Source organism: Malurus melanocephalus, unplaced genomic scaffold (genome assembly GCF_030028575.1).
Source record: "Malurus melanocephalus ecotype Western Australia unplaced genomic scaffold, MMel_1.1 scaffold_96, whole genome shotgun sequence".
Lineage (NCBI taxonomy): Eukaryota > Metazoa > Chordata > Aves > Passeriformes > Maluridae > Malurus > Malurus melanocephalus.
Window position 1 is genome coordinate 1,782,451 of NW_026623328.1, and position 22,549 is coordinate 1,804,999.

The 22,549-nt window shown below is 54.9% G+C and overlaps 1 protein-coding gene across 1 annotated transcript in view; it reads right to left on the reverse strand.

The window, feature by feature from the left end:
* LINGO1 (leucine rich repeat and Ig domain containing 1) overlaps nucleotides 1–22,549 on the reverse strand; it is a 100,466-nt gene that overhangs the window by 16,801 nt on the left and 61,116 nt on the right. The window lies entirely within an intron of this gene.

Below are 22,549 nucleotides of genomic sequence, written 5' to 3' on the forward strand. Positions count from 1 at the left end.
CCTCCCGCCGCCGCCCCCGCTCCGCGCGGGGGGTGCGGGTCCCCGGGGCTGCGGGGCGGGGGGAGCGGGGATGGCTCGCCCGCGAACCGGGGCCGCTCGGTGGATGGGGGTACCGCAGCCCCACCGCCGCCGGTGCCGCCTCGCTGCCCGCAGAGGACGGAGCGGCGGAGCGCTGCCCGTCACCGTCGCGTCGGTGCCCAGCCCTGCCCGCGCCCGCCGAGGGACGATGCCGGGCTACCCTGGGGATTCCGGATCGCCCGTCCCACAGCAGCTACCTCAGCACAGCGTTGGCTCCTCTATACACYGTCCCCCCCACCCCGGCACATGAGAGGGAAAGGGCTGCGCGGGGTGAGGGGACGCCTCCAAGGAAAGGTCTGGGACCTCGTGATCCCAAAGGCCCCCTCGGAGGCTCTGTCGCGTGCGGAGCTGGTGACCTTTCATTCACGACTGAGTGAGTGTACGACCTCCTGAGCGCTGCCCACCACTTCACCCCTTCCACTATGGACACCCTTTATCGAGCAGCATTAACATTTGCCCAGCGCTGGCTCTTGCAGCTGAGGCTGATCTCTCCAGCAGTAATGGACACAAACTTTGCTTCTAATGTGCACTTTCCCCTCCTGCTTCCTCTTGGCTGGGCTCTCCTGGGGTGCTTTCTGCTCTGTCCTGCTTCTACCCAGCTGCCCCTGGCCCAGGCAGGCGCAAGGCAGGGGCACCAGGGCCCTCTGCAGTAGCACGGGCCGGGGCCACGGGTCCTTCACTGGATCCCATGAGCCTTCCCTTGAACAGTTCTTTCAGCAAGTGGGAGCTTCTGAGCTGGCCCCGGGCCTCTCCTGTGCGATGAGCTCCCCCCAGCCTGCCGTGGAGCACACGAGAGCCCGTCTCAAGCTCATGTCCCTGCAGTGGGCTACGAGCAAGCCCCAGGCAGCTCGGGCCCCTCCTGGCACTCAGGCAGAGGCTGCTGCCTCCCCAGAGCCCCGTTATCCTCCTGCTTGGCACAGGCGAGCTTCTGAGCGGAGCAGGAATAAACAAAGGGTGGGCACGGTGAGCTCTCTGCTCCTGTCTCCTCCTGGGCTCCCGCAGGTGCAGCCCCTGCCTTGGCTGGRAGAGTGGGTACTCATCAGGCGTGCAGCCCTGCGTGGGCTTGGGCACAGGATCCTTGTGGCAAGGAACACAGCGGGGTGAAAACGCGTGCAGGAGCCCTCCTGCTGCCGTCAAGGAAACTCAGCCTGGCCCCTCTTAGTGGTCCTCAGACCTTTACTCAGTGCGGATCGATGCCTCTTATTGTAATGGCAATGGCAGCAATGCCATCGATGTTAATAGCACTTCACAAACACAAAGCCGGCAATCTGAATGCGGGCAGAAAAAAAAACCAGGACAAAAGACAGGCTAAGAGCTCGGAATGCCGTTTCAAATGCTTCCTTCCCCCCCCCACCGTTAAAGCCCCACTAAAGTGCAGGGCATCTCGTATTGGATAATAACACTCGGGAATAATTCCTGGCATTGTTGGTGTGAGAGGGGGGAAATTTCACCTCAGCCCTTCCACAAAGRCACGGCGAGTACGCCATGCACGGAGCACTGGTGGCGTGTGAGAGCGATGCTATGCACTGCCTGGAAGCAGGGGGCCTTCCAAGACCGTTTTTCCCACCTCAGCTCTGTCAGCAGTCCCCACCCTGGGACTGAGGCGAGTGGCAGAGGATGGGGACTGSGTGTGSAGGAGCAGGGATGAGTTTTTGGGCTAAGCTGGCATCTGTGCACACCYGTGCTTTAGAACAGTCCTGTGCAAACCCTGCCTGTGCGTACTCTCGGCGYGTGGTTCCCACCCCTGGAAGTGTCCAAGGCCAGCTCAGACGGAGCCCTGAGTAAYCTGGTCTCAGTGGAAGGTGTCCCTGCTCATGGAAGGAGTTTGGAACTAGAGGATCTCGAGATCTCTTCCRCTACAAACCATTCTGTGGCTCCATGATTTCAGACATGAGTGGAGGGACCCGGGGCGGCAGGAGAGGCGAGGGCAGTGCGGGTGCCCCRGGCATGAGAGCGGGGCACAGCCCTGGTTTGCTCTGGCAATTACTCTGTGCATTTTGGCAGCAGTGGGGAGAGGCAAGGGAAGTGCAGAGAGAGCGCAGTGAGAAAAAAGCATCACCGAAAAGCTGCTCTCTCAGCTGCAGCACCAAGGCCCTCGCCCACAGTGCCAGAGTGTAAGAGGAGCCAGTGCAACCAACCTGCCCAAGGACAGCACTGCCATCTGGGTTTTTCCTCTCTTTAATTCTCATCCCATCTCATGGGCAMCATTTGCTCACCCCAGCAGCCTCAAGGACACTTCGGACAAAGGCAGATCCTGGCAGCAATGACCCCWGCTGATCTCTGCCAGAGGAACTGTGCTGGCCCCTGCTGAGAAGCCCCAAAGGCTCCCAGTAGTGTTTCTGCATTTACTGACCCATTGTGACCGGTGAGCTCACTGTTAATGTCCCTGAGGTGTTGTAGCACGGGTGACAGAGTGCTGGGGACAGCCAGAAGCGCACAGCCGAACCTCACGGGAAGTACCGTCCCCTCCTGTCCCCACCAACCACCTGTAACTATGTGCAGCTGACAGCTTTGCAGCAAATATGCCTTTTTCCCCTCTCCAACCACATTTACTGGCCTCCCACATGCTGTAGAAATCAACTCCAGCTGTTGTGGGTCAACCCCTCAACTCGGTCAACCTCTTTTTTGGAGCACGGAGTGACGCAAAGCGCCCCAGCCCTCCAGGTGCYGCTATCCTGTGCTGACCTCCGTGCAGCCCCTGGATGCTCAGAGCAGCTCGGCTCACACGCCCTCGCTGAACGTGTTCCTCTTTAAAACCTGCAGGGAACGGCAAGAACATTTGGGTGTCCATCTGCGGGGGCTCGTCCCTCAGACAGATGCTCCAGCTCTTTGCCACTGCCATCCTCAGATGATAACGGGCTGTGGCAGATGGTTCCCTTCTGTTGGCAGGAGGCAGGAGTTTATTCCTGCTCTCAGCTCCCTCCCGGAGAGGCGGCACCTGCACACCRCACGAGGGACCTGGGCAGTGGGGAGCGGAGCCGCCCCTCAGTGCAGTGACTTGGGACACACTTGTCTCCCTTGGTTTCAGTGCACACGTCCAGGAATCCCACAAAAGGTCCAAAAAGGGCCGAGCTGGCAGGAGGRAGGTGGATTTTAATTACTCCCATTATTATTATCGTTTCTTTTCTTTCAGATTTTCACACTTTTGTCGTAGCAAGCTGAGCTGAGAAAATACATGCAAATGCCAGGCAGAGATAAGATGTACCACACCTTGAAGTGCTGCCAGCACTGGCTCTGGGAACGCCAGATCGTCTGTCTGCCCCTCCAGCCTCCTCCCTCTGGCAGCAGGGACAGGGGGAGGCTCTGTGCCCACTGTGCCCCTGCACATCCGGAGAGGAGGGTATCCCACATGTCTCCTCGACCAGCAGCCACTCCTGACCCTGCCCAGTGCAAACCAGTCCCTGCAGAAGGCTCCTGGCTGCTTGGGACAGGGAGGGAAAGGCCACCCTGATGTCTCATGAATGCCTTTCACAGCACATGGACACAGATGTCCCCTGCCCTCCCCACTCTGCTGGCAGCAGGAGCTGTTGCTGAGGAACCCTTGCTCCTGAGGATGGCTGTTCCACCAGGCCCCTGCGGATGCCGATGGAGAAACGTGCTCCCAGATCACGTTCTCCCTTGGAGGTGGTGACATTTCAGGGTGCGTGGGGGGAGTGGGACGAAGAGGCAAGGCAGGATATTCCTGCTCCCCCATCCCCACGGCCATCTGGATGTGTGCTGATGCCTCCTCACAGCAGGCTGAGTCAGTCCAGTGGCTTCTCATTATCAGCTGGATGGAATCCAAATTCTGCATTGTACGGCTGCTCCGAGGATCCTTATCAAGTATTATCATAACACTTTCTCTCTGTTCTGCCTTGTACTGCTCCCTGCTCTGGTCAGCTGATTGATTGGGGGCACAATGATCCCAAAATTCTTCCATCACTCGCCATTCACTTGGATAGCAGTGGCAGGAGCCACACAGCATCACACTGGACATGGGCTGGGGCTGTGAGGCCACAGAGGGGATTCCTCCACTGTCCCCACCACTGTCCCCACCACTGTCCCCACCTGGAGCCTTGCAGGTGTGTGCCTGGACCCATCTCCAGCTCCCTCTGTCCAGCTGAAAGCGAGATGAGAGGTAGGAGATGCCATGCTCATGCCTCACACATCTCAAATCATGACAAGACCTCCATGAAGCTCTGAAGAACAGGGATGAAGAGGAGGGAAAAGCCTTCCTGTAGTCCCCCTCAAGCAGGTGCTGCTRAAGATGGGGATAAGCTGCTGGTACACAGGGTCTGCCCCAGCTCAGATCACYCAGGTCTCTGCCAGGACACTGTCACCACCCTGACCCATTTGAATTCTGGGTGTGGAAATCAGGCCTTTCTATGCAACATTCTGGGACGGAGAGAGGCCACATGTCCTCATGTCAGCCTGAGCCAAGCGCTGAGAGCTCACTGCTCTGCCAAGCAGCCCAAACACGCGGAGTGAAGGGCTGAGGGAAAAGGCTCCATTAAGTTCTTAAGCTCATTGACACATATATAGAAGGTATTAATAATATCAAGCACCTCAGTGCCTATTGTAGCCCACGTTCAGGAGATGAAAGATAATTTCTGGGACAAGGAAGTTACGACAGTGACAGCTTTTTAACAGCTTGGTGTAAGAATAGGAGCTGCACAACAGGACAAAGAGCAATGATTAAAGAATTTGGCACAAAGGAGAGAGGGCTTGAAGAGAGCTGTGAGTAAGAAGGACAGGAGAGTCCTGTCAATTGCCCACACTGAAAAAGCAAAGGCTGTGCTGGCCATGGAGGATGGGAAGGTGGTATGGGAGCCATCCTGCTGGGGCTGACTCACAATCGCTTGCCAACTAACAGAAAGGGGTCAGGGTGCCTGGAGGGGATGAAATGGGCTCCTCATGTTAATGTTTAAATGAAGTTTGGCCCCTGCCTGGTGTGGCAGGCACAGACAGACATAGCTCAGCTGGGGCTGCAGCCGCACCGGCAAGTGATGTGGGGAGAGGTGATGCTGGGGAGCAGGGCAGGGAGCTGAGCTGCAYTGCTGGGCACACACCAGGAGCAAACACATCAGCCAGGGAACGAGGGTCTGGCATGGGGCAGGGCAAGGAGGGAGCTCTGCTCCCTGGGGGCCAGAGCTGGACAAGGGCAAGCAGCAGTCCTGGCACCAGGACACTCGGGATGTAATTATTACTGATATCCTTGGTGTTCCTTTGCACACATACGTGCTCCCCWAATGTACACTGCACATGTAAACAGCCTCCTAGTGACATTTGCATGCCCAATTACATCTGCATATAATTGATTTACATGCACAGTTGGAGGGCATTTTAAACACTGGAGCCTGCTTTGCACTTTCCTGCGGCCACCTCCCCAAACCCACGCTGGAGGAAAAGCACCTCATGCTGGGGCCAAACCCTGTCCTGGGGCCAAACCAGCAGGGCTGGTGTCATTTGGTGTCCCTCCCCTGCGGCGGTGTGCCACGTGCTGAGCGGGGTGGGCACACACCCGTGCCCTTTCCTGCATCTCCATCATCTGCAGCGACCCCAAACTCGACCCCAAACCCAGCCACAGCGTTTGCTGTTTGCTCAGCTCCTGTTATAAGTGACTGGCGCCTTTCCAAAAAGGATTAAAAGCAGGGAGTGAGAAACATAAAAGCTCATGTAATTATGTGCAAAAAAGGCCCTTAATAATTTATAGAGGAAGAGGGTAAATATCTTCGTGTGTTATTCAAGTGTAGCTCATTGTCCCGTCTGGCTAATACCCAGCGTACACGCATCACAGGCTTTATCCGGGAGGCTGTTTTGCCTTTAATACCTTTCATAAATTATTGAATTTATAAAGAGGAAAGCAGGTGTCATGTCACTCCTATAAACAGCTCGTTAGTTAAAGCTAACGAAGTTGGGGAGCAACAGTTTCCTCCTGGCCTGCCTACCTCCCACCTCGCTGTCTGTGCTGTCACCTGTGACGCAGCACAGACCCCGAGCTGGGGCAGGGGAATGCCTTTTGCCTAAAAAAAAATTGGCAGCAGATAGATGGCCTGTGGCACCCCTACCCTCTGGCTTTCTGAGCCCTGCTTGTGCCCTTGTGGAGGAGTGAGGATGGAGGATGGAGAGGATCCTTTTGCCCATCCCCAGCTTGCCTGCTGCAGCATCACCACCTCCATGTCAGCCATGGTCTCCAGCAATGGGTGCAGCAATGGATCATCAGCTGCTGAGGATGCTCTGGGCACTGTGCTCCTGGCAGGAGGGCTGCATGGGGGTGAGCTCCGAGGGCAGGACAGAGCAGGGGGGCTGAGCACAGACCTTTCTCTGCCAGGGGCGTCCTCTCACCCCAACACCCACGTCTGCCCCACTTCCAGCAGCCCAACGGCTGCTCCTGAACACAGGGGATGTGTTTTCAGGCTGGCTGGGGGAAGCACAGCATCTCCCTGCTTTCTGCTGAGCGAGGCAGGGTGTTAGAAGGCCGCCTCTAAAAACAGCAGAGGTGTGACTGAGTCAGCAGCACGTGTCTGCGCGAGGGAGTCAGCCCGAGCCCAGGAGAACCAGCGCGGCCACGCAGCCCCCGCGGGCACTGGGCCCCCCCAGGCTGTGCCCCCCACCCCTGCGCCGCGGGATGGAGCTGCTCGGCAACAGCTGCTTCGGAGGCTCTGCTTTTGCTTTCACACCCAGCAGAGAGTCAGYGAGCCCCCACACACAGCCTCTCCAAATAGAATAACTATGCATTAAAGCACAGCCGTGGAAAGGGGAGCCATCAGAAGGATTTCAGACGGTGTCGAGCGAGTGCCAAATCTGGGTGAATAAGCTGAAGGCAAAGGACCCACRCGGAAAACGCTGCCGGCAGCGCCAGCATCACGACGGGCACGGGGACGGAGACRCACGGAGCAACCCAAGCTGTGACCGCCAGCAGAGAGGCACGTCCCAGCCACATGATGAATGCTGGCCCCCGAAGAACACCCAGCAGGGCCTTGCGGGCATGAAGAGAGGGAACTCAAACTATTGATAATCAATTAACTCCTTCAATTACAGCAGCCTAATGAGGTAGCGCCAAGTCAGCTCTAATGAACATCAGTTTAATAGAGGCAGTTCCTCGGGCGCTGGTTTTTGACTCAATCTTTACAAGGTAGGGAACACTACAAAAGTATCAAGCAATTAATGTCCCTAAATGAACATCCGCTGCCGGCTCTGCAGAGCCCACAGCTCATGGGGGGCTGTTGTAGCACGGGGTGTCCCTGATCCCAGAGAGGTGCTGCCTGTGCCCAGCTGGTCSCCAGCACTGGGATGGGCTGGGAGGCCGCTCTGCTGGCAGTGTGGAGCTCGTTTATCTCGGCGTGGAGCACACGGTTCCTGGGGATGCTGCCGGATGCGTTCGTTGCTGTGAGATGAAGCGAATGTCACCGGGCCCAGCTCTCCCCTAGAGGCAGCTATTTTTTAGGTTTTTTTGGTGACGACAGCCTAAGTGACAAAACAAATGTCACTGCCCGCTGGCCCCAGTGCCTCCCTGGAAACCTGCCGGGTGCCATGCAGAGCAGGGGGAGAAGGGGGGAGCGGAGGAGGGATGAAAGCACCATCCCCTAGCACATGGCAGGGGCTGTGCCAGCTCCCCACCGCACGCCTGTGCACGGCTGCGAGCGGGGCCTGGGGAAGCCCCTGCAGGAGCTGGGGTGGGGATCCCCAGGAAAGCCGGGATCCCGCAGGAGCCCTTCCTTTGGAAGCCTGGTGCTGCACTGACTGTGTTGGGGAGGGATTTACATACTAACGAGTCTTCAGGGGAGTAAAGACAACCTGACATCTATTTTGGGTCTCAAAGCCAAAGGCTGTATTTCAAATCCGCTAATCAGGTGAGAATACAGCAATACAGCAAACCCGAGCAGAGTGGAGCTGGGAAGGAGGGGGAGCCTCGGGCTCCTGGCAGCATTCCCCACTCCACAGCAAGGGCCCCATGACAATGGCCCCCAGCACCCCATCAGCACCCACCCAACTGGGTTTCCAGGGGAAGGGACCCCTCACTCGCCTCAGGGCTGAACCTCAAACTCCTGCTGCACAGGGTCTGTACAGAAGGACACTTCCAGCATCTACACCTCCGTGGGCAGGGGCTGCCCAGAGCCTGCCTTTACCCAGAGCTGAACCGAGCTGCTGGAGGGGCACTGGAGGCCCAGCCCCGCTCCCCACAGACAGAGCAGATGGAGGGCACAGGCTGGCTCCGCGAGCCCAGGTGTGTGGTGCAGGGCTGCCTGTGCCTCCGGATGCCRTGGCAGATGGAGGTGGATGTGAACTGCCTGTGCTGCCTGCTGGGACCACATTGGGGCTTGGCCACGGCCTCCCAGCCCTGCTTGGGCTTGGGAGCAGGCTGGGGGCACGGGGAAGGGCTGCAGGGGCTCAAATGGCAGGAGAGGCACAGGTCAGGTAATTCACACACATGGATATGTCTGTAAAAGCTTTTGGGTCCCAGAACCATTCCCAGGGGTGCAATGTGTGCTTAGATGATCTCTGGTCCATCTTGGGGAAGGTAAAAGGAGAAGACAATGGCTCTCTCTGACCTGGGCCACACTCGCATGGAAAGAAGCACCCAGGAGACCCAGGATCACTGGTGCTGGACAGGATAAGCCAGAAGGGAAGTGCAAGGCAGAGGACTGGAAGGAGGAGAAACATGACTAGAGAAACAGAGGGAAGGTAACAGCCCTGCATGCCTGACAGACTCACACAAAACCCCAAATCTGGGCATCTCCAGTTCCCATAAGCAACTCACCTGAGACCAGTGTAACCAGGAACAGCCCCCAGCTCTTACCGACAGCACTGACTGCAAATGCCAACCTTGGCATGATCAGACCCTGTGCCCAAAAGGATCCACACAGATCCCCTTGGCCCTGTCCAGCCTGTGAATGAGCAGGGTGTGCTGCCCCCTTCCYAGCCCCCTTCCCATTCACCCTATGGTGTGGAGGGGACACAGGGCCCTGCCTGTGGTTGACCTCCCCCAGACCACTTTGTCACCATGTGTAAGAGCCAGAAAAGGTGCTGAGAGCTCTTGGGAGTGAAAACACCAGGGGTGATGGGTGCAGGCTGCTGCACTGAGGATGCTCACAGAGCTGCTTTAATGGAACAGCCATGCAGCTCCAGGCACTGGAGATTATTCTCATCTCTTTTCTTGTTTGGTAGACTTATTCAAAGACTATTAGTGGATTAACCAACATTCTTGTGATGCTGGAGCAGCATCTTCACAGGGTTTTATGCAGGTGGAAGGGGCAGCTTTCATGTTACCCCCGAGCAAATCTGTGGCTGGGCAGGCTTGCCAGGGGAACAAGAGGAGGCTCAGAGTCCTGGCAGCAGCCACACTCTTCTCCAAGCTGGCAGTGCTGCAGAGGAGCTGTGTGGAGGGCAGCAGCAGGGACTGGCAAGCCCTGTGGTCCCTCCGCTCTCTCATGTTTGCCTTGCAGCTTCTGGGCTCCATTTCACAAGAAGGGCTTGGGGACTGACCCAGGGATGGGGGACATCTCTCCACCTTTTCTGTTGCTATGTTCTCCTTCCCCCTGGTAACTCCCACTGCRGTGATGCTCTTATAAACTCTGTCCTTGTCCAGAAGGCCCCGTGGCCGTGCCCTAGTACCCACAGAGCCCACAGACAAACAGCCTCACAGCACCCCTTGTTTCCCCAGGCGCTGTGTCAGAGTCTTCCCCCTTCCCACCCCCTCCTCATCAACTGGCAAAGCCCCAGCGGTTCCCCCTGGAGAGCGTGTGGTGAGACACAGCATGAAACAACTGCACATAATTAGAGGATTGAATGGGGTACGGGAGCAGAGCAGGGAGCTTGCAACATCCATAAATAGCACGTCTTGCCGAGCTGCTTAACTCCTTGCTTGTTCTTGCCAAAGTGCAGACCCCAAAGGGATGGTGCCTGTGCATGAATAGGGGTGGAAAGTTCAGAAGCGTATTTTTAAACCATTCAAGCTGTACTTGAGCTGAGTGATACGTTATTGTCTCTGTGTGTCACCTGAAATGTCTTATGAATGCAAGGAATTAAAAAAAAAGCACCATTTTGCCTCTCTACACTCCCACCCCTCTGCTTYTACCCAAATAACGTCAGGCTAGAGCTGACAGGCGAAAGGAAAGCACCACAGGCTAAGGCTGCTTAAAAGCMGTGTGAAAAGCTCTTCTCTGGAGGGAAGAGCCCTGGCTTGCAGGGCTGGAGACAGGCACAGGCACCTGCAGTGGGGTCCCCAAGGAGTCCCCAGCACAGGGACTGTGTGCTAGAAGCACAGAGTTAGGTTGGGTATCAGGAACAGGTTCTTCACCCAGAGGRTGGTTGGGCACTGGAACAGGCTCCCCAGGGAAGGGGTCACAGCACCAGGCCTGGCAGCRCTCTGGAAGCCTTTGGACACCACCYTTGGGCACAGGGGGTGACTCCTGAGGATGGTCTTGTGCAGGGCCAGGAGCTGGACTCAATGGGTCCATTCTGTGACTCAGGGTCCTGACTATTGTCCCCTCAGAACAAGGGGCTTGGCCTTGCTACCCCATCCTGCATCAGGGTACGATGGCATCGTCTCAGTTCTGCCAGCCCTGAGCTCCGGGGCCTCTCTGGGTGGTTGGCACTTGGTGACAGTGACAGTCCTCAGTCCCTGGTGCTGGCAGCCAGCCTCAAGCTGTGGCTGGAGACAGAGATCCCAAAGAGCCTGWCAAACAGCTGGAGCCATGGTGAGATACAGCGGGACAGAGGGAAAACAAACCAGAAACTCATTGGGAAATCATTTTTCTCCTAAATGGGGCAGATGTAATTAAGCAGCACGGGCTTTATGAATGATACCAGCTCTGCCTTGAAACACATCATTACCTCTCTCCGTTAGAGCAGTGTTTTTAAATACATATTTCCRATTCCAGAGCCAGGGGAGAAGGCTCTGGGGCTGGGATATGTTGCTAATCACCTCTTATTTCACCTAGTGGCAGGGTAGTCCTGAGCTCTGGCTTTCCTCTGCACACACCTCTGCTCCAAGCCACTGCTGGGCACTCTCCCCTTCCTCTCCTGTGCCACCACCAATACCAGAGGGGAGTTCAACCTGCATCCTCCAGCCCCAAAGGGTTTGAGCCTCCCTGTGCCCAACCTGCCTGGGATCCTGGTGCCAGAGGTCACCCCAAACTCCTCTACCCAAGCTACGTGAGCCCCTCACTGTATTGTTTTCCTTGTTTTACAGAACCTGGGGCTCAAGGGATGAGATACTTCACTGGCTGCTGACCCAAGTTGGTTTTTCCCATCTGGCACCCTCTACGCCCAGCAGGGTCTGAGTGTTCTTCTCAGTTTGGTACAATTTAGGCATTTCTGTTCCCAGACAACTCCCCCAGCCTATGCCACGTCTGCCATGAGTGCTCACAGCAATGGATTAGAGAGACCCGAGCAAGAACGAAGGGCTTTTGTACTAGAAATTGAAAGTTGATGGAGTGTGTCATAGGAAAATGACAACAACCTACTGTACCTCGAAAGACAATTATTTTTCCCTCATTGGAAGTGATTGAATTTCTCCATCAGTGACACTACCAACGTCGCCGACACCAACAGCTCTCTTATGGAAAGGCTCCTTCCCAGCTGAACACCTGAATTTCCTTACACCTGCCCTCTCCTCCCTTACCTGCTCTGCTTCCTGTGCTTTGGCACGAYGTGCACAGCTCACAGCCAGTACAGAGACCGCCCTCAGCTGGGTGTGCTCTCCCTCCCCATCCCTCCATTCCTGCAGACCCTTGTTTCCCTCAGMTCTGCTCCTCTGGACTAATTYKGAATATTCTGTGATTCTSTRAATATGCCAKGGCTGGAAATCACAAAATTAAATCGTGTTGCTTCTTTGTGACCAGCCATGGTAGTGGGACCTGYATCACAGAGCTGGGGCCATGGCCAGTGTCTGATGTTGGTACTCACAATGGCAGAGAGAATGGCCTGGAAGACATGGTGACCTTTCTGGAGATGGGTGAAAAGGGTCAGGCAGCACCTCCAGCTGTGGGATTTGAGCATTGATAGCACCCCAAAGAGTGTGCTCTCCCTGCAGACCTGGAGCACCGTGTCATGGACACTTGTGCTGGACGCTGGCCTGGGGACACCCTGCAGCCAGCATCTCACCCCAGCCAAAAGCCCCTTCTCTGAGTGGTTTTGGCCCACAATCTGGAGTAGCACAAGCCCCAAAGGCTTTGGAGTAGGTTCCTGTGYGTGTGCCTGGGGCACAGCTGTGCTTTCTGCAGGCTCCTCTCATTCCCAAGGTGCTTCCCCCACAAGCCAGCCTGAGTTCCTCCCTGCTGGCAGAGGGCCAGCCTGATTTATTRAGACACGTGAACTAATGAAGGAGCCACGGCTGAGCACGGAGAGCCTGGTACATCCCACTGCACCCACCTGCACTGGGAGCTGTGCAAGGCTCCTCACAAGCCTCGTCCTTCGCAGCAAAGACCAGCCCCTGAAGTCCTGGGGAGCACAGGAGGGTGCCACCACCCCACACGCCTTTTGGGGGGACAGTGGTGACAGGCAGGACCACGCTCATGCTGTGCAGGGTGCAAATCCCCCTGGGAAGGATGGGGAGGGCGATGGCAGGTTGGGATGAGTGGCGGGGCTGGCGCAGGCAGGATGTCACCCTGCCCCGCTCCGTGGGTGCCACGCGAGCTGGGAGTGAGGAAGGCTCACGCTGCGGTGGCTTTCAGAGCCCCATATGTTGTGTGGGCTGAGAGCACATATGTTAGATACACACACATCTACGTGTGCCTGCGTATATATATACACAGACATATATGAGAGAGACTATTATAGATACACATTTACATATCCAGTCAACACCAGCACTCACTGCGGGATTTTTAACACCGCAAAATCAGCCCCAGATATCAGAAATGCCTATCTTTGTCCCTGCCCTCTGAGCCGGTGCCTTTGGCTGGGCTGGTGAATGCCATTGCCAGAGCCTCAGCTGGGGAAGGTGCTGGGGCAAACAGGGCTGCCCATCTCCCTCACCTGCATTCTGCATGGAGCAAACATCCTCCCCGGGCACGCACAAACCCTCCAGCCCAGCAGGGACCCAGGGGGATACATCTGCCCAAACACAGCCTGCATCCATGGACAAGCTGGATGAACTGCTGGAGCACTAATGCAGAGAAAAGGCCTCTCAGGGGCAGGATTAATCTTGTTCTAAGGTGGCTGCCTGAGAAAGGTCAGATGAATTTTGYTTGGACGTGCCTTTTTTCTCCCCGCTGACTGTAAATGTCATCCAGCCAGTGGGTTCCAAGGCAGGTACCTACAGAGAGGCCACATGCAGACAGGTGACAGCAATTCAAGTCCATAGCTGCTGCCCTGGATCAACCCTGGTGCTACACACATCCACAGGGAGACAAACCCACCCCCCTGCTCAGGATTGGAGACCCTGAGATTTCTTCCAGCCACACAGTTCAGCTGGTAGAAAGTTCAGGTAGATAAGTGAAACTTTTCCATTCATCGTCTGCCGTAGCCTCAAACAGCATCACCCAGCTGTAAAGTACTTCGGAGTTGACTCAATGTCACATTTAAGTGCTGGATGCATCAGAATTCAGGATGCTTCAGAAAGGTTATGTAAACCATTACATCAAACCCTGGGAGAGTTATTAAGGTGAGCGGCAGAGCATGGGAGAATGGGTGATTATTTCACAGCACTGCTGTGGAACCACATCACCAGTGGCCAGCAGAAGGATGTAACTCATTCTCCTTACAAGCCCAGTTTTGTTTCTCCCTAATATGTCTTAAAAAAAAAAAAAAAGAAATAATATGTACACCAAAGAATTCACTATTCTGGAATGTAATTATTTGAGAGAGTCTCCAATTAAGCAGCTGAGGCACTGGGGAGATAAGAAGGTTTGAAAGAGGGGAAGTTTCTAATCATTGGACAAGTCTTCTATTTCCCCTCCCCTTTTTGAAATGTCATATTTCAAATTCAGTGTGGTCTATTAACTCCAAATTTATTTTATTAATCTGAACTTGTGCCTATGAGGACTTGGGGGAGGCCTGCATGGTTAATTTTGGAGTTATTTGCCATGGACTCTTGAACCTCTCAGAAGTGCGTGGGCTCCCCAGGGAGGTTCCCCAGTCGGCAGAACTTGTCCTCAAGGACATGAAAGCATCTGCAGGGGCCTGCAATTTTTCAGTTTGGAATGGACCCAGCCAGATTGAAAGACATTTAGAAATCTTCAGGATCAGCAAATGTATTTTGTAAAGCCCGGAGCTGACCTGTTTGGGTTAAATAAGGGCAAGAATTTTGTRGGGGCAACACGACTGGGAATTGCAGGCCCAAAGCAGCCAGCTGAAGGACTGACATTAAGTTAGGAGTCATCACGCTGAAAATCTTTAGTTCTGGTGGGATAGAGCAGCCAAGACGTGCTAATTATAACAACATCCCTGATGGACATCCTGCCCAGAGTGCTCCCACGTGGCAATGCTGCCTCCTCCTGAGAAAAGCCACAGAAACCACAGGGAGACAAGCAGAGCTGTCTCRTAGAACTCCTAATCCCGTGGGATTTATCCCACACGATTTACACACCCTGTCTCCATGCCAGCAGCCTGCATCCACCTCCACGTGAGCCACAGGGATGTTGCTGCTTTGTGCCCCATCTCCAGGGTGAAACGAGGAGCAGATCCCAWGGCAGACCGATCCCTGGCACACAGCCCCAGTCCAGAAGCTTCCATACTGGAGTCTGGGAAGGCAGGGAAGTCCATAGTGGAGTCTGCACACAGGATGGGGATGGGGCATGTGCTGGCAGTCASGGCAGTGCTGGCAGCATCTCCTGCATGGCTTGGGCTCTGCCTCCCCAGCCCCTCAAGCAGAGGCACACGAGGCTTCCATGAGTAACGGGGTGAATTCCTGGGCCAAACAGGCAGCAGGAGCAGCGCTGGGGGTGCCACAATAAGGTTCAGCCCTACAGCCGTGCTGCTGTCACCCCCTCTGGTAGGTTACAAGTGCAGCACATGCCATTGGCATTCTAACACTTGCCTTTCTCTGTGTGCTCAGCGGTGCGTGGCTGGTGTCAACACGGGGGCAGTGACTCACAGTGGCTCTGGCAGCACATGGTCACTGTCTGGGCTGAGCTGCGTGACAGTCCTGGAGAGCTGTGCCTTTCAATGCCACTGTACTGCTCAAATCCTGAAAATGCTGCTATTGAATAACCCCTGGGCATGGGCTCGGCCCAGCCGTGCCCACGGTGACCTTTCAGAGGGGTCCCAGTCATGCTGTGAGAAGGTGTTGTCATTAACAGCTCACCCAAACCCTCGAAGAGGCTGTGAAGGGACATCTTGTGCCCGCAGGTRGCAGGAGATCTGTGCCCATGAAGGAGCACCTAGGCTGAGATCAGCCTCAACCTGCTCTGTGCACAAAAGGAGYCCTGACTTGGGCTACCAGCTGGCACCTTTCACTGATGTTAACATTCATTTAAGAAAAATTACAAATACCCCCAACACGGGCTAATTAGCTAATGACATTATTTTGGCCTGATGTGCCATATAATTAAACAACTAATAAACGGCAAGAGTCCTGTGTTGCTGAGCCTCCTGAGTCAATACCGTGCTATTACCACGGTGTAATTGAGTTTACCGAGAACCTCAGCACAGACATCCCAGAGCCCATGCAGGAATGGTATTGAAACAGCCACCAGAGACCCACCTGCTGGATAAAGGAGAAAGACAAATCTTTTAATCTACAACACAGCCCGCAGTCACACACAGAGAAGACAAGTTTGTGCTTCACACTGTGGTAAATGCATTTGCTAGAGGAGGGTACATGCCTCCCAAGAGGGGCTACAGCAAGAGCAGCTCTGGCAGCACAAGAGGCTTCCAGGGCTTCAGAGAGGGTGGGAGTRGGATGAAATGTGGCTTGTCCTCACTTCCACAAAAGTGAGAACTTCCARTAGTCCATTTCTATTTACATTTCTCCATCAAAAAGGTGCCTTTTTGGATGCATTTCTGAGGACAGAATCAAAAGGTGCATTGGGGTTACTGATAGGTCTCAGAGGTGGCTCTAAGCTTCCTCCTGCAGCCCTGACCTTTARAGATCAAGTGCCCCAACTTAAAAATACTCWGCTGGTGGGCTGAGAATGGGCCAGRAGCTGGAGCTGMAAAACCCCCTTTGGGTAATTTTAGCGCTAGTAGGAAAGAAGGAGAGGAGTAGGTTGGCAACCAAGCTCTCACTTGAGTCATGAAGCATCTAGAGATGTCTCAGTATTATTTGCTGTCCCTGGGGTGGGGTGATCTGGAGGTRCTCAGAGGTGATTTTGCTATGTGGACAGGTTGTCAGGCAATGAACACACGACCTTTGTATGCACACACACAGGTCCAGGCTCCCCTCCCGTGCGCTCCCCTCCCCGCAGCCCTGCTGCCGAGCTCRTGTCCCCAGATGCACCCAGATGCTCCAGCACTCCCTCTTTCTCCTCACCTCCCTTCCCTGGCAGTGCCAGGCAAGAACTCCTTGTGCTCCCRACCACTCTCAGGCAGAGCCTGGAAGCCTCGCCGGGGCACGGCAGTGTCTGTCTGTAAGGCAGGGGCACAGAGCTCTGGCCCCATGCTGCTGGTCAGGTCCCTGCATGGCAGCAGCGGGCAGAGCCGAGTCCTGCTGGCAGGCCCAGGGCTCGCTGGCCCCACGGTGAGATCTCCTGGTGAGAGTGCAACAGGAGGACAGGGCACTGCAAGGGATGGACACGGGGCTGCATAGCCAGGAGCCACAGAAGGACTGAGGCACCTGCACTCTTCACACGGGGTGGGACAGTGGCTGCAGCTCAGCAGGTCCAGCTCATATCCAGCACCTGCATTCCACACTGGAAACAGCTAAATGGGGCCAGGACAGAAATGCAGCAGGAGCCTGGGCAGGCAGCCCCATCCCAGGGGTTGCAGCCACGTTTGGTGCAGCCTCAGAGCTTCTGGAGAGTTTCTGGGAGTGTGAGCAGGACTGACAGCTCATGGGCTGGGTGGGCAGCACTGCTCTGAGCACAGCCCTGGCTCTGCCGCCACCCGCATCCCACCAYGGACCTGCTCCGGCAGCTCATCCTCATCCCACAGAGCTCGTCAGGAGAAGGAGGCTGGAGACAGAGAGATGAGAGAGCGCAGAGGGACCACTCTCAGCCTATACTCGCGGCTCTTGCTTTGCACAAACTACACCATCCCCCAGGAGCTCCGCAGCAAACCCACGAGGGTTCCTCACTTCACCCGCTGKCGGTTGTTAAAGCAGACAACTTCGGGAGTGTGGTTGGAAGCAGACTAAGCCTTGATCCTGGYGCATGAGGAGCTCCCCAGGACAGAGGGAGAGGGATGATGGCTGGTGGATGGTGAGCAACAAGGCTACAATGAAAGAGGGGCAAAACCTGTGCTTGCAGAAGGGCAGGGAGCAGGCGCCTGCCAGCGCTGTGGCCGCGGGCGGCTGTGTGAGAGGTGCCAGGAGCAGGGGCTGGTGGAGCCGCCAGCAACTCCGGGGAAGAGGTGGGTGTGTGAAGGCTCAGCGACGGCAGAGCCGCTGCTGACAGTGAGAGGCAGCTCCTGTCGTGAGCGTGAGCCAGGCTCTGCCAACACAAACACCCAGATTGCTGCAAACAAGATGTGCGGCCGCGCGTCCCGGCTGTCAATCAGCAGCGCAGGGAGCACGCTGCGGCCGCTGCCACGGGGGACGGCTCGTGCTTTCCCTGAAATGCCTCCATGGTGGTTGTGGGCAGCCCCACTGGGGTCTGGCCAGGAGAGGATGGCTGTGACCAGGTAGCAGGAATGCTCTTTGTCCTCCTGGCTAGTCAGGRAAATTCTCCCAGCTCCCTGGCTGCAGCTGGGCCACCATCCTCCCATGTGCACAGCTCAGGGAGGGACCGAGGAGGAATAYTGAACATCTCCTGCTGCCTTGAAGAGGTGTTTGAGTGGAGAGTGATTCCTGCAATCAAGAATTACTCACAGAACACTCAAAAGCCACGCTGAGGGCAGGAAGGGTGCACCTGCACAGACATGAGCCCATCACCGTGGGGCCACTGCCTGCCTCTCACTCGCAGTGGCTGCAGCCACGGGACAGCCTTGTCCCGGTACTGCCAGAGCAAAGAGGCTCAGAGCAGCCACGGCTGCTTCCTCACATGCTGGAGCAACACCAGCTGAGTGGAGACCTTGCCCAGTGCTCGGGTGGACATATGGTGTGACCCCACCTGTACCAAACACCAGGAGTTTAGATCWCTATGGGAGAAGACACCCAGATTCCAACCCRCTGGGATGTCTCCTGGGAAAAACARGTGGAGAAGAGCAGGTGGCTTGCACACCAATGCCRGCTGGAAGTCACCATGGGACTCCCACGGGTCACCCATCACAGGGCAGTGTCCAGACCCCTGAGGCACCACCAACCCCTGCAAAATGCCCAGCCCATGGCTGAGCTCCAGTTCCTTCTCCCCTAGCCACACTGCCCTGCTTTGACACGAATGCAAAGTTTAAGCAGTTCCTGTGTCTTTTCTTTTATCTTTCATTTCTACACTGACATTTTGAAGGAAATTTGCTCTCCTGCTTGAAGTACGGAAATCCGTGTCCAAGAGCACTCGGGCCCAAAAAGCTGGGAAGATAAACATATTTGGACGTGTGATTTCACAGTGGCGACGTTGATAGCTTTCAGAGGTCGGGTCCTGTCCATCAATTACCCGCAATGTGCATCCAGACGTGATAGGGGAGAACAAAAACCGACTCATTAGAGGGGAAGAGAGGTGAGCGAACACCAAGACTGGTTAAAGAGTGCCACTCATATTTCAAGGAGTGAAGGGAGAGACTTTCCTCCTGCTCTCTTCCCTTACTCCAACAGAAGGCTACAACATCTGTGAGACACAGCACAGCCAGCACAAGCCCACCATTGTCCCACAGAGCATTGCCTTGGGGCATCAGCATGACCCAGCAGGCACTGGCAGAGCTGACTTTTGGGCACGAGACATGGCACAGARCAGAATTTGCAGCAGAGACTTTGAAGTGGAAACATTTAGAATGGCATTTTTAAAGATAYTCAAGCCCCTCTCTCCCTTCCCTCTGGCCTGCAGGTACTTATGAACGCTTTGCACATAAAAAATTATTTGTCTAATATATCACGTTAGAATGCGAAATGACATATCCAGGACAGACTTTTGTAGACAGCAAAGCTTTAAAAGCAGAATTTTAGCAGTCCCAGGCGGGACCGGGGCATATAAAGCATGCGGTAGAACGAGCAATGATTTCTGTTTATCCCAGGCAAAGATTTTTGTTTGCAATCTCTATCCCCAGGAAAGACAATTACCACTGGCACCTCTGAGCACAGTGCAGCCCCAGAGGGAGGTTGCAGAGAGCTGTGACGGGTGATGGGGTGCTCCCAGGGGGCTGCAGCAAGRTGGGGGGAACTGGATGAGAATTCCAACACTTTACAGATGGGAGCAACAGGCAGGGAGTGATGGAAGCTGGCTCTTATCCCCCAGGCCACTTGCCTCTCCTTTGGCTTCTAAGATTTAACTTGACCRTGGGATTAAACAAAAAGAATAATCACAGCCTCAGCCTCATCCCTTTTCCCTGGATGATGGGTGACAGCACAGACCACCCTGTGCAAAAGGGCCCCAGGGTGTCAGTGGGGCTGCCTGCCTTGGSGGTGGACTCTCACCCTGTCCCACTCTGCCCTGACACGGTGAGGCACCTTCCCCTCCATGCYTTGGCATCCCAAACCTGGGGCCAACATGGCATCAACAGACCCTCTTTGCCAGGTTTCTCCTGCTGCTGTGCTCCCTCTTTCTCCTCTCCCACAAGTGCTTTTCAGGGTGTTATTTCCTTTCTAGTATGCTAATCGTTCTCCTGAGTACAAACTGCTGCAGTCTTTAGAGGGACAGGGAAATATTTCTGTTCTGCATATTCCACAGATCCTCCTCTGCATGGAAATGGACACTATCATTATTGGGATTTCTCTTTTTAACATTTCAGCTAAGGAAACTCTTTCTTCTATTGAGCTTTTTCTAAGCAGAAATGAGGGGGAAGAGTTGTAAACCAGCCAGGCTCCRGCAGCAAATCTTTCTTTCCTGCCACTCTATAGGGAGTCTCTGTTCTTTCAAGATGGAATTCCACACTGGAAGTGGCATGTGACATGCCCAAAGGCCYSGTCAGAGTGGACAGTGTGGACAGAGGACATGAAGGTGCCTGGGATGCTGTGGCAGGGCAGGGGGACTCAGGTCCAGGAGCGGGTGGTCTCTGTGGCCCTGCCATGCTCCCAGTTTTTTGGGTGCTGGGATCTTGCTCGCAGACCCTCAGTGCAAAGGGGTTCTGATGGAATGGCATCTGGGCTTACGACATTTCAGTGGCCAGTCCTGGTGAAGATGATGCCACATGAAGGGGACACAGCCCTGCCCTTCCAGGTACATGGGAAGACAATCTCTATATATAGGTATATGCATATATGTGTGTATAAATACATGTGTATATATATGTGTGTGTATATAATATATATATATATTTATATGTAGAACTGAGCACTCAGACCAAAACAAGCCCACAGGAGCCCTCCCCTCACACCAGCAGCCTCCTAGAGTGGGGGCAAAGGCTGCCCTGCTTTGACAACCATAGCACTGACCCAGATTAAAACTAATTCATCAGCAAATGGATTAATTGGTTGAGGAGGAATTTAAATGAAGCGATCACACACATCCAGGCTCAAGTGCCCCAGGGTCAAGCGGTGCCGAATGGTTWTGCCCATTCTGGACCTGCATGGATTATCCTGGGCAGTGTGGGGATGGATTTACTGGAAGAACACCCAGATCCCCACCYAGCACAGAGTGTTTTGCAAGGATGGCAGTGCCTGCAGATAGGCAGGTGGCTGGTTTTAAGTTTTGAGCTTCTCAGGTRGAGGATCATATTACTCTGGAAATGGAGGATCAAATTATTCCATTATTCCCCAGGGAGGGGATTAAATTACCCTGGAATTAGAGGATTAAATTACTCACCAAGGGAGAGGATTGAATTACTTTGTGAGTTGTGGGATTAAAACACTCTGCAGGTGGCAAGCTCAAAATAGACCTTCACACAGAAGGCAGGATTAAATTATTCTATGGCTGGTCGGGGAAAAAAACCCCAAACCACCATACTCTGGAGGAAGCCATATTAAATTATTTCTGGAGATTAAATTGCTCCACAGGCTTGCTGGATCCCAGTGCTGTGGAGCAGACCATCTGCTTGGGAAGGTGTGTGGATACCCAAGCATGAACAGCCATATGATGGGGTCCCGCCGGTGGTACCCAAGTGCCTCCTGGCACCGCGACGCCCAGCGCCTGACAGTTTTGACTCTATTTATTTGCACATCGAGGTTGGGAGCCTGGCAGGGCTGGGCTCTGCTCCCCCGCACCATCCGGGAAATCGGGAGGGATCCCAGGTCACCTGGGAGCATGAGGCAGACCCGGGGAATTGAGCCAGATCCTAATTTGGTTTCTTTAGGGAGGTTGATCTTTTCTTTTTTGCATTGATGACTCCCTTGAATGACAGCATCACTGTGTATGTGGGGCAGCAGATTAAAGCCTTTCTCCYAACCAGGACCAGCTCTCCTCTCCACATTCTCTGCTTCCACCCATCACTTCCTGTCCCCTCTCATCCGTGGGCTCAGCTCTCCACCTGGCATCTCCCMCAGGAGCCGGTCAGTGGTGGCTGGAGCGTGCCAGCGCTGTCAGCCCTGACTCACTCTGCTGTGTCTCCTTCCCTGGTGCCTGTCACTGCCTGTTCCCAGCGACGGTGACAAATTGGCATTTGAAACTTGTATTGGTATTTTTTATGCTGATTTCTTTCTGAGGCTCCACTGCTGAGATTTTGAGAGAGAGAAAGAGAATGAGCATTTTAGGATAATCTTAAAAGCAGAAAAATTATTACATGTCAAACACCGAATGGGGAGTTTAAAAGGCTCCCAGGTGGGCTGCAGAATTAAATGTTTGGAGGCTTTTTTTTCCCCCAGTGAGGTAAGAAATGGCAATGTCACCATAGCAACTGCAGGGCACATTCTGGGCAGCAGCTCAGACATCGTCAGGAGCCAGGGATGCCCCAGCCCCTCTGCACAACCTGTGGGGTGCGAGGGGCTGGGGTGGCTCTGACCCTCACATGTCTTGGAGTGTCTCTGGAGCTTGCAGGATACAGCACGGTCAAAAGAGACCCACAAGAGACCTCTCCCCCAGAGACCCACGAGATGGGGGCTGTGCTCCTGATGAACCTTCCTGACCACCTCAAGCCCTCCTGGTTTCTCCATCCCATCTGCTCTGATCCCTTGCACAGGGCTGGAAGCTCCCTGCATCCATCTGCCTGGGTGCTTCCAGGGATGGASAGGCAGCTGGGACCTGACACTCCTGACCCAAAGAGGGGCTCCAAGGTGCCCCAAACCACCAGGCAAGAGCAGCTGAAGAGCCCAGCAGTCTGGGCTGAGTTCCCTCAGCTTTGTGGCATCTGAGCCACACAGAGAAGTTCTCACCTCCCCAGCTGCACAAGAGGCTCATCTGCCTCCTGCCTGCCACTGTTTCCTTGTTGA